At 44.6% G+C, this 14779-nt stretch overlaps 1 non-coding gene across 1 annotated transcript; it reads right to left on the bottom strand.

Moving 5' to 3' along the window:
• Positions 1–9801: 9801 nt before the first annotated feature.
• Positions 9802–9873, bottom strand: TRNAP-UGG (transfer RNA proline (anticodon UGG)). The gene has a single exon. It is a non-coding gene; the product is annotated as a tRNA-Pro (tRNA).
• Positions 9874–14779: the final 4906 nt, after the last annotated feature.

Genomic DNA, 14779 nt, shown 5'->3' with positions numbered 1-14779 from the left:
ACGTGATTACACTGTGATTGCTTATTCCGACTGGGGCCTCGAAACCGATTTCCCTTAAGACGGAGTCGTTCAGAATGAAGACTAGGTCGAGTCTCGCACATTATCGTTTCCTCTCATCCAAGTGGGTCCCCTGACATACTGCTTTAAAAGGTTTTGTCGCCACCTCAAATAGTTTAGCTCATCATGTTTCCTCACCTCCGTGTGGTTCCTTGTTCTCCCAGTCTATCCTTCCATGATTGATATTCACCCATGATGAGCAGAAGGGATCGGTTTCTACAGGCAGCAGTGGTTGCCCTCTGAATTATAGTGTTAACTGCCATGATGTTTCTGTCATCCTCTTGCCTGGGTTTTCTGTCGTTTGGTGGAGGGTTATATATCACCGCTACTTCTACTCATAATGTTCCCATCGTCATGGTGCATGTAATGTACAGTACCCCTAGCAGCCTGGGATAACCATCTTCTTGAACCTCCATTCCTTTATCATCAAGGAGTGTGTGTGTGTGTGTGTGTGTGTGTGTGTGTGTGTACTCACCTATATGTACTCACCTATATGTGCTTGCAGGATCGAGCATTGACTCTTGGATCCCGCCTTTCTAGCTATCGGTTGTTTACAGCAATGACTCTTGTCCCATTTCCCTATCATACCTAGCTTTAAAAGTATGAATAGTATTTGCTTCCACAACCTGTTCCCCAAGTGCATTCCATTTTTCTACTACTCTCACGCTAAAAGAAAACTTCCTAACATCTCTGTGACTCATCTGAGTTTCCAGTTTCCACCCATGTCCCCTCGTTCTGTTATTATTACGTGTGAACATTTGATCTATTTCCACTTTGTCAATTCCCCTGAGTATTTTATATGTCCCTATCATATCTCCTCTCTCCCTTCTTTTCTCTAGTGTCGTAAGGTTCAGTTCCTTCAGCCGCTCTTCATATCCCATCCCTCGTAGCTCTGGGACAAGCCTCGTCGCAAACCTCTGAACCTTCTCCAGTTTCTTTATGTGTTTCTTCAGGTGGGGGCTCCATGATGGCGCGGCATACTCTAAGACGGGTCTCACGTAGGCAGTGTAAAGCGCCCTAAAAGCTTCCTCATTTAGGTTTCTGAATGAAGTTCTAATTTTCGCCAGTGTAGAGTACGCTGCTGTCGTTATCCTATTTATATGTGCCTCAGGAGTTAGATTAGGTGTCACATCCACTCCCAGGTCTCTTTCTCGAATCGTTACAGGTAGGCTGTTCCCCTTCATTGTGTACTGTCCCTTTGGTCTCCTGTCACCTGATCCCATTTCCATAACTTTACATTTACTGGTGTTAAACTCCAGTAGCCATTTCTCTGACCATCTCTGCAGCCTGTTTAAGTCCTCTTGGAGGATCCTACAATCCTCGTCTGTCACAACTCTTCTCATTAATTTTGCGTCATCTGCAAACATCGACATGTATGATTCCACTCCTGTAAACATATCATTTACGTAAATTAGAAAGAGGATTGGTCCCAGCACCGATCCTTGAGGTACTCCACTTGTTACTGTTCGCCAGTCCGACTTTTCGCCCCTTACCATTACCCTCTGGCTCCTTCCTGTTAGGTAGTTCTTCACCCATACTAGGGCCTTTCCCCTTACTCCTGCCTGCCTCTCAAGTTTGTATAGCAGTCTCATGTGCGGTACCGTATCAAAGGCCTTTTGGCAGTCAAGAAATATGCAGTCTGCCCAGCCTTCTCTGTCCTGCCTTATCCTTGTTACTTTATCATAGAATTCTAAAAGGTTTGTTAGGCATGATTTCCCTGTCCAGAACCCATGTTGGTGCTTGTTTACAAACCCAATGCTCTCCAGGTGCTCAACAAGTCTTAGCCTAATTATTCTTTCAAGTATTTTGCAGGGGATGCTTGTCAGTGATACGGGTCTGTAGTTAAGTGCCTCCTCCCTATCCCCCTTTTTGAAAATCGGTACGACATTTGCCTCCTTCCAGCAACTGGGCAATTCTCCCGACATAAGTGACTCATTGAAGATCATTGCCAGAGGCACGCTGAGAGCCTGCGCTGCCTCTTTAAGTATCCACGGTGATACTTTGTCTGGTCCAACAGCTTTATTTGCATCCAGTGTTGTCAACTGTTTCATTACATCCTCTGCTGTCACCTCTATATCTGATAGTCTTTCATCTTGGGTAATCTCTTCTAACAATGGGAGCTGCTCAGGCTCGGTAGTGAACACTCCATGGAATTTTGCATTCAGTACCTCGCAGATTTCCTTGTCGCTTTCTGTATATGCCCCTTCTGTTTTCCTCAGTCTTGTCACTTGGTCATTTACCGACATCTTCCTTCTTATATGGCTATATAGTAATTTTGGTTGCTTTTTCGCTTTGACTGCAATATCGTTCTCATAATTTCTTTCCGACACTCGTCTTATGTTAATGTAATCATTCCTAGCTCTGTTACATCTAATCCTGTTGTCCTCTGTCCTTTGTCTTCTGTACTTCCTCCACTCCCTCCTGCTTCTCACCTTTGCTTCCTGACACTGTCTATTAAACCATGGGTTATTATATTCCCTCCTGCTTTTTTCCTTTATTGTTGGAATAAATCTATCTTCAGTCTCCTTGCATTTCAATATGACTTGGTTCATCATACCTTGCACTGTTTTTCCTCTAAGTTCTTCCTCCCACTGCACTTCTCCCAGGTAGTCCCTTATCCTTCTGTAGTCCCCTTTTCTGTAATCAAGTCTCCTTTCCCGGACCTCTTGTCCTTTGGTCACAATTTTAAGCTCCATCATGTAGTCAAAGGCTAGGACACAATGGTCACTAGCTCCTAGTGGTATTTCATGTTCCAACTGCTCGATGTCTTCTACATTCTGAGTGATAATGAGATCTAATAGGCTGGGCGTATCCCCTCCTCTTTCCCTAGTATCTTCTTTCACATGCTGTGTTAGGAAATTCCTGTCAATAACGTCTACCAGCTTCGCTCCCCAGGTCTCCTCCCCGCCATGGGGATTCCTCGTTTCCCAATCTATCTCTCCGTGATTTAGGTCCCCCATGACCAGCAGCTTCGCTCTCATTCTATGCGCTAAAGTTGCTGCCCTCTGCAGTTCATCCATACATGTCTTGTTGCTGTCCTCGTACTCCTGCCTGGGCCTTCTACTGTTTGGTGGGGGATTGTAGAGTATCAAGATTACAATCTTCTTCCCATCCACTGTCAGAGTTCCATGTATGAAGCTTGTGCTTTCATTGATACCCGGATTTTCCAGCTCATCAAACTTCCATTTCCGCTTTATTAGTAGTGCCACTCCTCCTCCCTGTCTCTGTGTCCTTTCTTTTCTTATCACCTGGTACCCCTCTGGAAAGATTGCATCCGAGATCATGCCATTTATTTTAGTTTCCACTATTGCCACTATGTCTGGGTCTGCCTCACTAACTCTTTCTTTTATCTCTTCTGCTTTATTGGCTACCCCATCAGCATTGGTGTACCAAACCTTGAGACTCTTCTTGGAAACTCGGGTGTCAGAGTTCCCCCTTTCACCAGGGGTCTGGGGGGAACTGGGGGGTGTCTGGGGGGCAAGTGGGGGCTGTGGGGGTGAGTGGGGGGGTGCTAGGGGGGTGCCTGGGAGTGCCTGGTAGGCGAATGGGGTCTGGGCATCTAGGGGGGTAGGAAGGGCATAATGGGTCTGAAAGTTAGGGGTCTGAATAGCATAGGGGGGTTGAGAAATAGAGTGAGACTGAGAGTCAGATAGAGGTTGAGAGGTTGGGGGGAAGAGGGCTACTGAGGGCGGAGAGCTGAGATGAGAATGGAGCATGGGTGCTGGGAGTGGAAGAGAGGGTATATTAGTTAGGGGGGAATCGGGGGTAGGTGGGGGTTTTGGGGTAGAAGAGGGGAAGAGGGAGATGGGGGAAGGTGTTAGGGGGTCACAAGGTGAGGGGGTTAAATGTGGGCTGGAGGTGCATAGGAGGGGTGAGAGTTGGGTGGGGTTTGGGGGTGAGTGGAAGAGGGGTGCAGTGGAAGCTGGGATGGAGTAGATGGAATTGAAGTCAATGGGGTAGAAGGGGCAGGGGAGTGGGAAGGGGTATTTGGGGAGGGGGGATGGGAAGGTGGGTTTGGGGAGGGCATTGCTTGACCCACTGGGGTCGCTGACAAGTGTGATGTAGCAGGGGCAGGGGAATCGTTGTGGAGGTGCAAATGTGGAAGGGACAGGGGGGTTTTGGGAGGCTGAGGCAGGGGGGATGTATAGGAGGGCTGAGTTGGGGAGGATGCGACCTGGGAGATGACCTGGGAGGTGACCTGGGAGGTGACCTGGGATGTGACCTGGGAGGTGAGACTACCTGATAGGCTAGTACGTTGTCGTTGTTGCCATCTATTTTTGTGGGCTGTTTGCTCATCTTTCGTCATAAACCTCTCTATAAACACATTGTAATGGGTTTCACTTCCTCTGAGTAAATGCTTGCTCCTCATTATGTACTCCACTGCCTCCTCATTGGAGAATTGCACCAGAACAGGTCTATTCTTGGTACAATTGTAGGGTCCAACCCGTCGATTGATATCCACCTCGCGTTCTGCCATCTCTGCTCCAATACACCTCAATATCTCGTGCAATTCGTATTTTTCTGTTTCTATTCTCTCTTGTCTTGTTGGTGCCCTAGATTCGAATAATCCATGTATTATAATAGACCGTCTCCTCAGTAATTCATTGTCATGCTGGTAGCCTGTCCCCTGGGGATTCCCCATCCCAACCGCAGTCACTAACCCATCTCCCACTAATCCTCTATCCTTAGCCATGCTGCTAAACCTTCCTAATTCGTTTGTGATACGAGCACATTCCCTCTCCCAGTCCTCTCTTCCCTTCCTAATCTCTTCCTGAACATAGAGCATAAGTTCTTGTTTCTGCCTCTCTACCGCATCCTGTATTTGCTGAAATACCTCACTTTTAATCCCCTGGATTAGATCCTCCAACCAATCACTCCTTCTCTCTACAAATTTCCCTATTAATTTGACTATAAATCTGTCCTCCTCCTCATCCCTGCTGGTGATTGACCTTGAACCCCTTCTAGTCATTGCAGTAACAATCTAGCCAAAAAGGCGCTCCTCAATACCTTGCACAATCTGCTAACACAATAGGTGAGTGAATCTCCAATCGTCGTCCCACGTGGTGGTATAAGGGTTGCTGCCGAGGTGAGGTCATGCGGTCAGAGGTTGGTGAGGTCTGGTTTCACACTGCACAGTATTTCCTCAACTATTTTGAATTACGCTAATTAAACTGTTTTTCTTCACTACCTTATGGCTCTGGTCAAAACCCAAGGTTTTTTCATTCACTTGTACATTCACTTATAGTCTTTTTCACTTCGAAGTTGCCTGATTACCCCTCCCACTCCACTAGTGATCCAGGAGCTCCCTACCCACGTCCACCCAACACGATGGTCACAAGACAAGTGTGTGTGTGTGTGTGTGTGTGTGTGTGTACTCACCTAATTGTACTCACCTAATTGTGCTTGCGGGGGTTGAGCTCTGGCTCTTTGTTCCCGCCTCTCAACCGTCAATCAACTGGTGTACAGATTCCTGAGCCTATTGGGCTCTATCATATCTACATTTGAAACTGTGTATGGAGTCAGCCTCCACCACATCACTTCCTAATGCATTCCATTTACTAACTACTCTGACACTGAAAAAGTTCTTTCTAACGTCTCTATGGCTCATTTGGGTACTCAGCTTCCACCTGTGTCCCCTTGTTCGCGTCCCACCAGTGTTGAATAGTTCATCCTTGTTTACCCGGTCGATTCCCCTGAGGATTTTGTAGGTTGTGATCATGTCCCCCCTTACTCTTCTGCCTTCCAGTGTCGTAAGATGCATTTCCCGCAGCCTTTCCTCATAACTCATGCCTCTTAGTTCTGGTCACACTTGTGTGTGTGTGTGTGTGTGTGTGTGTGTGTGTGTGTGTGTGTGTGTGTGTGTGTGGGTGTGTGTGTGAGTGTGTGTGTTTGTGTGCGTGTGTGTGCGTACTCACCTAGTTGTACTCACCTAGTTGGGCTTGCGGGGGTTGAGCTCTGGCTCTTTGTGCCCCGCCTCCCAACTGTCAATCAACAGGTGTACAGGTTCCTGAGCCTATTGGGCTCTATCATATCTACACTTGAAACTGTGTATGGAGTCAGCCTCCACCACATCACTTCCTAATGCATTCTATTTGTCAACCACTTTGACACTAAAAAAGTTCTTTATAATATCTCTGTGGCTCATTTGGGCACTCAGTTTCCACCTGTGTCCCCTAGTGCGTGTGGCCCTTGTGTTAAACAGCCTGTCTTTATCAACCTTGTCGATTCCCTTGAGGATCTTGAATGTGGTGATCATGTCCCCCCTAACTCATCTGTCTTCTAACGAAGTGAGGTTTAATTCCCGTAGTCTCTCCTCGTAGCTCATACCTCTCAGCTCGAGTACTAGTATGGTGGCAAACCTTTGAACCTTTTCCATTTTAGTCTTTTGCTTGACTAGATATGGACTCCATGCTGGTGCCGCATACTCCAGGATTGGTCTGACATATGTGGTATATAATGTTCTGAAAGATTCCTTACACAAGTTTCTAAAGGCTGTTCTTATGTTAGCCAACCTGGCATATGCTGCTGCTGTTATCCTCTTGATATGAGCATCAGGGGACAGGTCTGGCGTGATATCAACCCCCAGGTCTTTCTCTCTCTCTGGCTCTTGAAGTATTTCATCTCCCAAGTGATACTTTGTATCTGGTCTCCTGCTTCCTACCCCTATCGTCATTACATTACATTTGCTTGGATTAAACTCTAACAGCCACTTGTTGGACCATTCCTGCAGCTTGTCTAGGTCTTCTTGAAGCCTCAAGCTGTCCTCCTCTGTCTTAATCCTTCTCAAAATTTTGGCGTCGTCAGCAAACATTGAGAGGAATGAGTCTATACCCTCTGGGAGATCATTTACGTATATCAGAAACAGGATTGGTCCAAGTACAGAGCCCTGTGGGACTCCACTGGTGACTTCACGCCAGTCTGAGGTCTCACCCCTCACTGTATCTCTCTGCTTCCTATTGTTTAGGTACTCCCTTTTCCACTGGAGCGCCCTACCAGTTACTCCTGCCTGTTTCTCCAGCTTATGCATCAACCTTTTATGGGGTACTGTGTCAAAGGCTTTCCGACAGTCCAAAAAAAGCAGTCCGCCCAACCTTCTCTTTCTTGTTTAATCTTTGTCACCTGATCGTAGAATTCAATCAAGCCTGTGAGGCAAGATTTACCCTCCCTGAACCCATGTTGATGGGTTGTCACGAAGTCTCTTCTCTCCAGATGTGTTACTAGGTTTTTTCTCACAATCTTCTCCATCACCTTGCATGGTATACAAGTTAAGGACACTGGCCTGTAGTTCAGTGCCTCTTGTCTGTCACCCTTTTCGTATATTGGTACTACATTAGCAGTCTTCCATATTTCTGGTAGGTCCCCCATTTCCAGTGACCTACAATACACTATGGAGAGTGGAATGGAAAGTGCTCCTGTACACTCTTTCAATACCATGGCGAGATTCCATCCGGCCCAACAGCTTTTCTCACATCCAGCTCCAATAGGTGCTTCTTGACCTCATCTCTTGTAATTTCGAACCTATCCAAGGTCACCTGGTTTGCTGCCACCTCTTCTAGCGCCGCGACATCTCCTTGTTCTATTGTAAAGACCTCCTGGAACCTTTTGTTGAGTTCTTCACACACCTCTTTGTCTTTCTCTGTGTACCTGTCCTCGCTCACCCTAACTTTCATCACCTGTTCCTTCACTGTTGTCTTCCTCCTGATGTGACTGTGTAGTAGCTTTGGTTCGGTCTTGGCTTTATTAGCTATATCATTTTCATGCCTTTTCTCAGCTGCTCTTCTCACACTGACATACTCGTTCCTGGTTCTCTGGTATCTCTCTCTACTTTCTGGTGTTCTGTTATTACGGAAGTTCCTCCATGCCCTTTTGATCAGCTCCCTTGCTTTCATACATTCCTTATTAAACCACGGATTCTTCCTTAGCTTCTCTCTTTTTTCCTGTCGGGCTGGGACAAACCTGCTTACAGCCTCCTGACATTTTTGGGTGACATAGTCCATCATGTCTTTGGGTGACATAGTCCATCATGTCTACGGACTTGGTTCCGAGTTCTGTGTCCCAATGTATATCCGATAGGAATATGCGTGCGTGTGTGTGTGTGTGTGTGTGTGTGTGTGTGTGTATTCACCTAGTTGTTCTTACCTAGTTGTGCTTCCAGTGATTGAGCTCTGGCTCTTTGATCCCGCCTCACAACCCACAATCAATTGAGGTACAGATTCCTAAGCCTACAGGGCTCTATCACATCTACATATGAATATATTTACATGAGTACTCACCTAATTGTACTCACATAATTATGCTTGTGGGGGTTGAGCTCTGGCTCTTTGGTAATGCCTCTCAACTGCCATTCAACCGATGTACAAATTTCTGAGCCTATTGTGTCCTATCATATCTACAATTGAAACTGTGTATGGAGCCTCCACAAAATCACTGCCTAATGCAATCCATCTGTTAACTACTCTGACACTGAAAATGTTCTTTCTAACATCCCTGTGGCTCATTTGGGTACTCAGTTTCCACCTGTGTCAGAAATTTGGGAACATAAAGTGATCTGATGTTCTCATCACTAAAATATAAGAAAAACAGTTAAAAAATAAAATGAAAATATGAAAAATAAAATATACTATACTCACGAAATGAACAGTATGGTAAACATCACAGCTCAATTCCAAAGCAATTCACTCAAAATAATTAAATCAAAATTCAAATAAATAAAAATCTATGAAAATTCAATTTAAATGAAATCAGAAACATTGAAATGGAATAGTAACATATTTTGCATAACATGTGTGTTGTTCTTACATGCAACGCATGGCGCTGTTTTTCAAGAAAAACATAGTTTTACCTGTCACAGGTGTAGCTTCCATACTTATTCCTACAAAATGAATGGTATGGTAAACAACACAGCTTAATTTCAACGCAATGTCACACAAAATTATTCAATAAAAAATAAAATAAATCGAAATCTATGAAAATATAATTTATCAATGCACTCGGAAACATTGAAATGGAATTTGTGACATATTTAGTATAGCGTGCATGTTGTTATTATGTGCAACAGATGGCGCTGTTTCTCAAAAAATGCACGTTTTTACCTGTCAAAAGTTTACCTCTCATCTTTATAAAAGATATATAAAAAGACGCACCTATTCGAGTGCAACGTTGTGTCAAAATTTCAAAGCAATCGGTGAGGAACTTTTGAAGATTACAGCGTGTGTTGCTCCTACCTCAAACAGATGGCACTGTTTAAAAAAAAATGTTTTTTTCTTTCACAGGTGAGGCATGTATATAGTAGATATACAAAAAGACGCGCCTATTCGAATGCAACGTGGTGTCAAAATTTCAAAGCAATTAGTAAAGAGATTTTGACGATTTCCCTCACATGAAAAACACATGAAAAATACAGTTTTTTTCATAAAAAGCATGGTTTTTACCGTCACAGACGTAACCTCTATATAGTATGTATATAAAAACCTGCTCGGATGCGAATGGAACGTTGTGTGAAAATTTCAAAGCAATCGGTGAAGAACTTTCGGAGATTAGCGATTCTTAACAAACGAACATTTCCATTTTCATTAATATAGATTAGTTAATTACATTTTAAATTATATGCATCATACTGGTTTGCTAATTAAAAATTAAGCCTTATGATGTCTCCTACGTTTAATAGTGCGTTTCTTAATGTTGGTAAATTGTAAGCAATTAAATTTACAGTATAATTAACTTGCTCTGGAAGGAAAATATTGAGGGCCTGTCCGGGAGTTGAACCCGGGACCTCCTGCACCCAAAGCAGGAATCATACCACTAGACCAACAGGCCGTGGATATTTGAGTTTAGTTACGTTATTTAAATCTTCTTTTTACAATGAAATATGTTTATTGAAAATTATCAGAGCCTGTTCGGGATTCGAACCCGGGTCACAAGAATTTAGAGCAAGCAATGTTTTTCTTGAACAAAGTATAATTTTCAGCATGTGATCAACCAACTGGTAAACATCGCACACTTCCTCATCGTTTGTAGTGAATCTGCCAGACCGTATCCTCAATTTCATTACCAGTTCCTTCACTGTTTTCCTTCTTCTGATGTGGCTGTGCAGCAATTTAGGTTGAGTATTTTCCATGCTTGCTATCTCATTTTCGTATTGTCCTTCTGCCTCTCTCCTCACCCTGACGTATTCATTTCTTGCACTCTGGTATCTTTCTCGGCTCTCAAGTGTCCTGTTATTTCTATTGTTTCTCCGCACCCTTGTATGTTGTTGCCTTACCAGCGTACATCTCTAATTAAACCATGGGATTCTCATCTGCATTTCGCTTTTTTCCTTTCAGACCGGGACAAACTTGTCTGCTGCCTCCTTAAACTTCTTCGTGATGTAGTCCATCATATCTTGGGCTGTTTTTCCCCTGAGCTTTCACAAGTTATATATGTTACGAATTTTCTTATCTCCTCGTAGTTTCCCTTTCGGAATACCAGCCTTTTGTTTTTAGGTCCCTTCCTTTAGTATATTAACCATTCTTCGACCAAATACTCAAACGTGATTACACTGTGATTGCTTATTCCGACTGGGGCCTCGAAACCGATTTCCCTTAAGTCGGAGTCGTTCAGAGTGAAGACTAGGTCGAGTCTCGCACATTATCGTTTCCTCTCATCCAAGTGGGTCCCCTGACATGCTGCCTTATGCCTTAAAAGGTTTTGTCGCCACCTCAAATAGTTTAGCTCATCATGTTTCCTCACCTCCGTGTGGTTCCTTGTTCTCCCAGTCTATCCTTCCATGATTGATATTCCCCATGATGAGCAGAAGGGATCGGTTTCTACAGGCAGCAGTGGCTGCCCTCTGAATTATAGTGTTAACTGCCATGATGTTTCTGTCATCCTCTTGCCTGGGTTTTCTGTCGTTTGGTGGAGGGTTATATATCACCGCTACTTCTACTCATAATGTTCCCATCGTCATGGTGCATGTAATGTACAGTACCCCTAGCAGCCTGGGATAACCATCTTCTTGAACCTCCATTCCTTTATCATCAAGGAGTGTGTGTGTGTGTGTGTGTGTGTGTGTGTTTGTGTGTGTGTGTGTGTACTCACCTAGTTGTACTCACCTAGTTGTGTCTGCAGGATCGAGCATTGACTCTTGGATCCCGCCTTTCGAGCATCGGTTGTTTACAGCAATGACTCCTGTCCCATTTCCCTATCATACCTGGTTTTAAAATTATGAATAGTATTTGCTTCCACAACCTGTTCCTGAAGTGCATTCCATTTTCCCACTACTCTCACGCTAAAAGAAAATTTCCTAACATCTCTGTGACTCATCTGAGTTTCAAGCTTCCATCCATGTCCCCTCGTTCTGTTACTATTCCGTGTGAACATTTCGTCTATGTCCACTCTGTCAATCCCTCTGAGTATCTTATACGTTCCTATCATGTCCCCCCTCTCCCTTCTTCTTTCTAGTGTCGTAAGGCACAGTTCCCTCAGGCGCTCCTCATACCCCATCCCTCGTAGCTCTGGGACGAGTCTCGTTGCAAACCTCTGAACCTTTTCCAGTTTCATTATATGCTTCTTCAGATGGGGACTCCATGATGAGGCGGCATACTCTAAGACTGGCCTTACGTAGGCGGTGTAAAGCGCCCTAAATGCCTCCTTACTTAGGTTTCTGAATGATGTTCTAACTTTTGCCAGTGTAGAGTACGCTGCTGTCGTTATCCTATTTATATGTGCCTCAGGAGATAGATTAGGTGTTACGTCCACCCCCAGATCTCTTTCACGCGTCGTTACAGGTAGGCTGTTCCCCTAGGTGTGTGTATGTGTGTGTGTATGTGTGTGTGTGTGTGTGTGTGTGTGTGTGTGAGTGTGTGAGTGTGTGTGTACTCACCTAATTGTACTCACCTAATTGTGCTTGCGGGGGTTGAGCTTTGGCTCTTTGGTCCCGCCTCTCAACTGTAAATCAACTGGTGTACAGATTCTTGAGCCTACTGGTCTCTATCATATCTACATATGAAACTGTGTATGGATTCAGCCTCCACCACATAACTTCCTAGTGCATTCCATTTATTAACTACTCTGACACTGAAAAAATTCTTTCTAACATCTCTGTGGCTCATCTGGGTACTACGTTTTCACCTGTGTCCCCTTGTTTGTGTCCCACCCGTGCTGAAGAGTTTGTCTTTGTCCACCCTGTCAATTCCCCCGAGAATTTTGTAGGTGGTTATCATGTCTCCCCTTACTCTTCTGTTTTCCAGGGATGTGAGGTTCAGCTCCTTTAGCCTTTCCTCGTAGCTCAATCCTCTCAGTTCCGCGACGAGCCTGGTGGCATACCGCTGAATCTTCTCTAACTTTGTCTTGTGTTTAACTAGGTATGGACTCCAGGCTTGAGCTGCATACTCTAGGATTGGTCTTACATAAGTGGTATACAGGGTTCTGAAAGATTACTTACACAAGTTTCTGAATGCAGTTCTTATGTTGGCCAGTCTAGCATATGCCGCTGATGATATTCTTTTGATGTGGGCCTCTGGGGACAGGTTCGGTGTGATATCAACCCCAGATCCTTCTCTCTATTTGACTCTTGCAGGATTTCCCCTCCCAGATGATACCTTGTGTTCAACCTCCTGCTCCCTTCGCCTAATTTCATCACCTTACACTTTCCTGAGTTTAACTTTAGCAGCCATTTTCTAGACCATTCCTCCAGTTTATCCAGGTCATCCTGTAGTCTCTGTCTATCTTCATCCGTCTTGATTCTTCTCATAATTTTTGCGTCATCAGCAAACATTGAGAGGAATGAGTCTATACCCTCTGGAAGATCGTTCAAATATATTAGAAACAGGATGGGTCCAAGTACTGAGCCCTGTGGGACTCCGCTGGTGACATCTCGCCACTCTGATGTCTCCCACCCCCCCCCCCCCTCACCGTTACTCGCTGTTTCCTGTTGCTTAAGTACTCCCTTATCCACTGGAGCACCTTCCCTTTTACTCCTGCCTGTTGCTCCAACTTTTTTAACAGCCTTTTATGGGGTACTGTGTCAAAGGCTTTTTGGCAATCCAGGAAAATGCAGTCGGCCCACCCTTCTCTTTCCTGCCTAATTTTTGTTGCCTGGTCATAAAATTCTATTAAACCTGTGAGGCACGATTTACCATCTCTGAACCCATGTTGGTGGTGCGTTACAAAGTTATTTCCCTCCAGATGCTCTACGAGGCTTTTCCTCACGATCTTCTCCATCACCTTGCATGGTATACAAGTTAAGGAAACTGGCCTTTAATTCACTGCCTCTTGCCTGTCACCCTTTTTGTATATTGGGACCACGTTAGTTGTCTTCCAACTTTCTGGTAAGTCTCCTTTATCCAGTGACCTGTTATACACCATACAGAGTGGCACACTTAGTGCTTCTGCACCTTCCTTTAGTATCCATGGTGAGATTCTATCAGGCCCAACAGCCTTTGTCACATCCAGTTCTAGCAGACACCTTTTGACCTTATCACTGGTGAGGTCAAATTCCTCCAAGGTTGCTTGGTTTGCCGCCTCCTCATTTAGCACAGGGGATTCTCCTTGTTCTATTGTGAAGACCTCCTGGAATCTCTTGTTGAGTTCTTCACACACCTCCTTGTCATTCTCTGTGTATCTGTTCTTCCCTTTCCACAGCTTCATCACTTGTTCCTTCACTGCTGTTTTCCTACTGATGTGGCTGTGGAGCAACTTTGGTTGGGTCTTGGCTTTACTCGCGATGTCATTTTCAAACTGTCTCTCTGCTTCCCTCCTCACTCTGATGTACTCATTTCTGGCCCTCTGGTATCTCTCTCTGCTCTCTGGTGTTCTGTTATTTCTGTAGTTTCTCCATGTTCTTTTACTCAGTTGTTTCGCTACTTTACATTCCTTGTTGAACCATGGGTTTTTCTGTTGTTTTTCGTTTTTCTCCTTTTGGACGGGGATAAACCTGTCTGCAGCTTCCTGGCACTTTTGGGTGACAAAATCCATCATGACCTGCACATTCTTGTCTCTAAGTTCTATTTCGCATGGAATTCCCCTGAGGAAGTTCCTCATCTCGTCATATTTTCCTCTTCGGTAATTCAGTCTTTTCCCATCCGCTCCCATCCTTGGATAGGTTATCCCTACCTCCACCAAGTACTCAAAGGTCAGTACACTGTGGTCACTCATTCCTATGGCGGCTTCAACTTTGACTTCCCTTATTTCTGACTCATTCAGGGTGAATATCAAGTCGAGTCTAGCTGGTTCATCATTGCCTCTCATTCTTGTGGGTTCCTTGACATGCTGGCTCAGAAAATTCCTTGTTGCCACTTCCAAGAGTTTAGCTCGCCACGTATCTGCACCATCATGTGGGACCCCATTATCCCAGTCTATCTTACCATGGTTGAAATCACCCATGATTAAGAGTCTTAAGCCATTCCTGCAGGTAACTGAAGCTGCTCTCTCTATTATATTAATGGTTGCCATGTTGTTCCTATCAAACTCCTGTCTAGGTCTTCTGTCATTTACGGGAGGGTTGTAAATGACTGCCACTATTATCTTAGGTCCACCCATTGTTATAGTTCCTGTTATGTAATCTCTGAATCCGTCACAGCCCGGAATTTCCATCTCATCAAAACTCCAATCCTTCTTTATCAGCAGGGCCACTCCTCCACCTCCTCTCCCTTCCCTCTCTTTCCTTACTATATAGTAGTCCTTTGGAAACACAGCATCTGTTATGACTCCTGACAATTTTGTTTCCGTTAGTCCTATTACATCT

Source organism: Procambarus clarkii, chromosome 1 (assembly GCF_040958095.1).
Source record: "Procambarus clarkii isolate CNS0578487 chromosome 1, FALCON_Pclarkii_2.0, whole genome shotgun sequence".
NCBI classification, from domain to species: domain Eukaryota; kingdom Metazoa; phylum Arthropoda; class Malacostraca; order Decapoda; family Cambaridae; genus Procambarus; species Procambarus clarkii.
The sequence above is the reverse complement of the archived record's forward strand: the minus strand, read 5'-3'. Positions and strand labels throughout refer to the sequence as shown.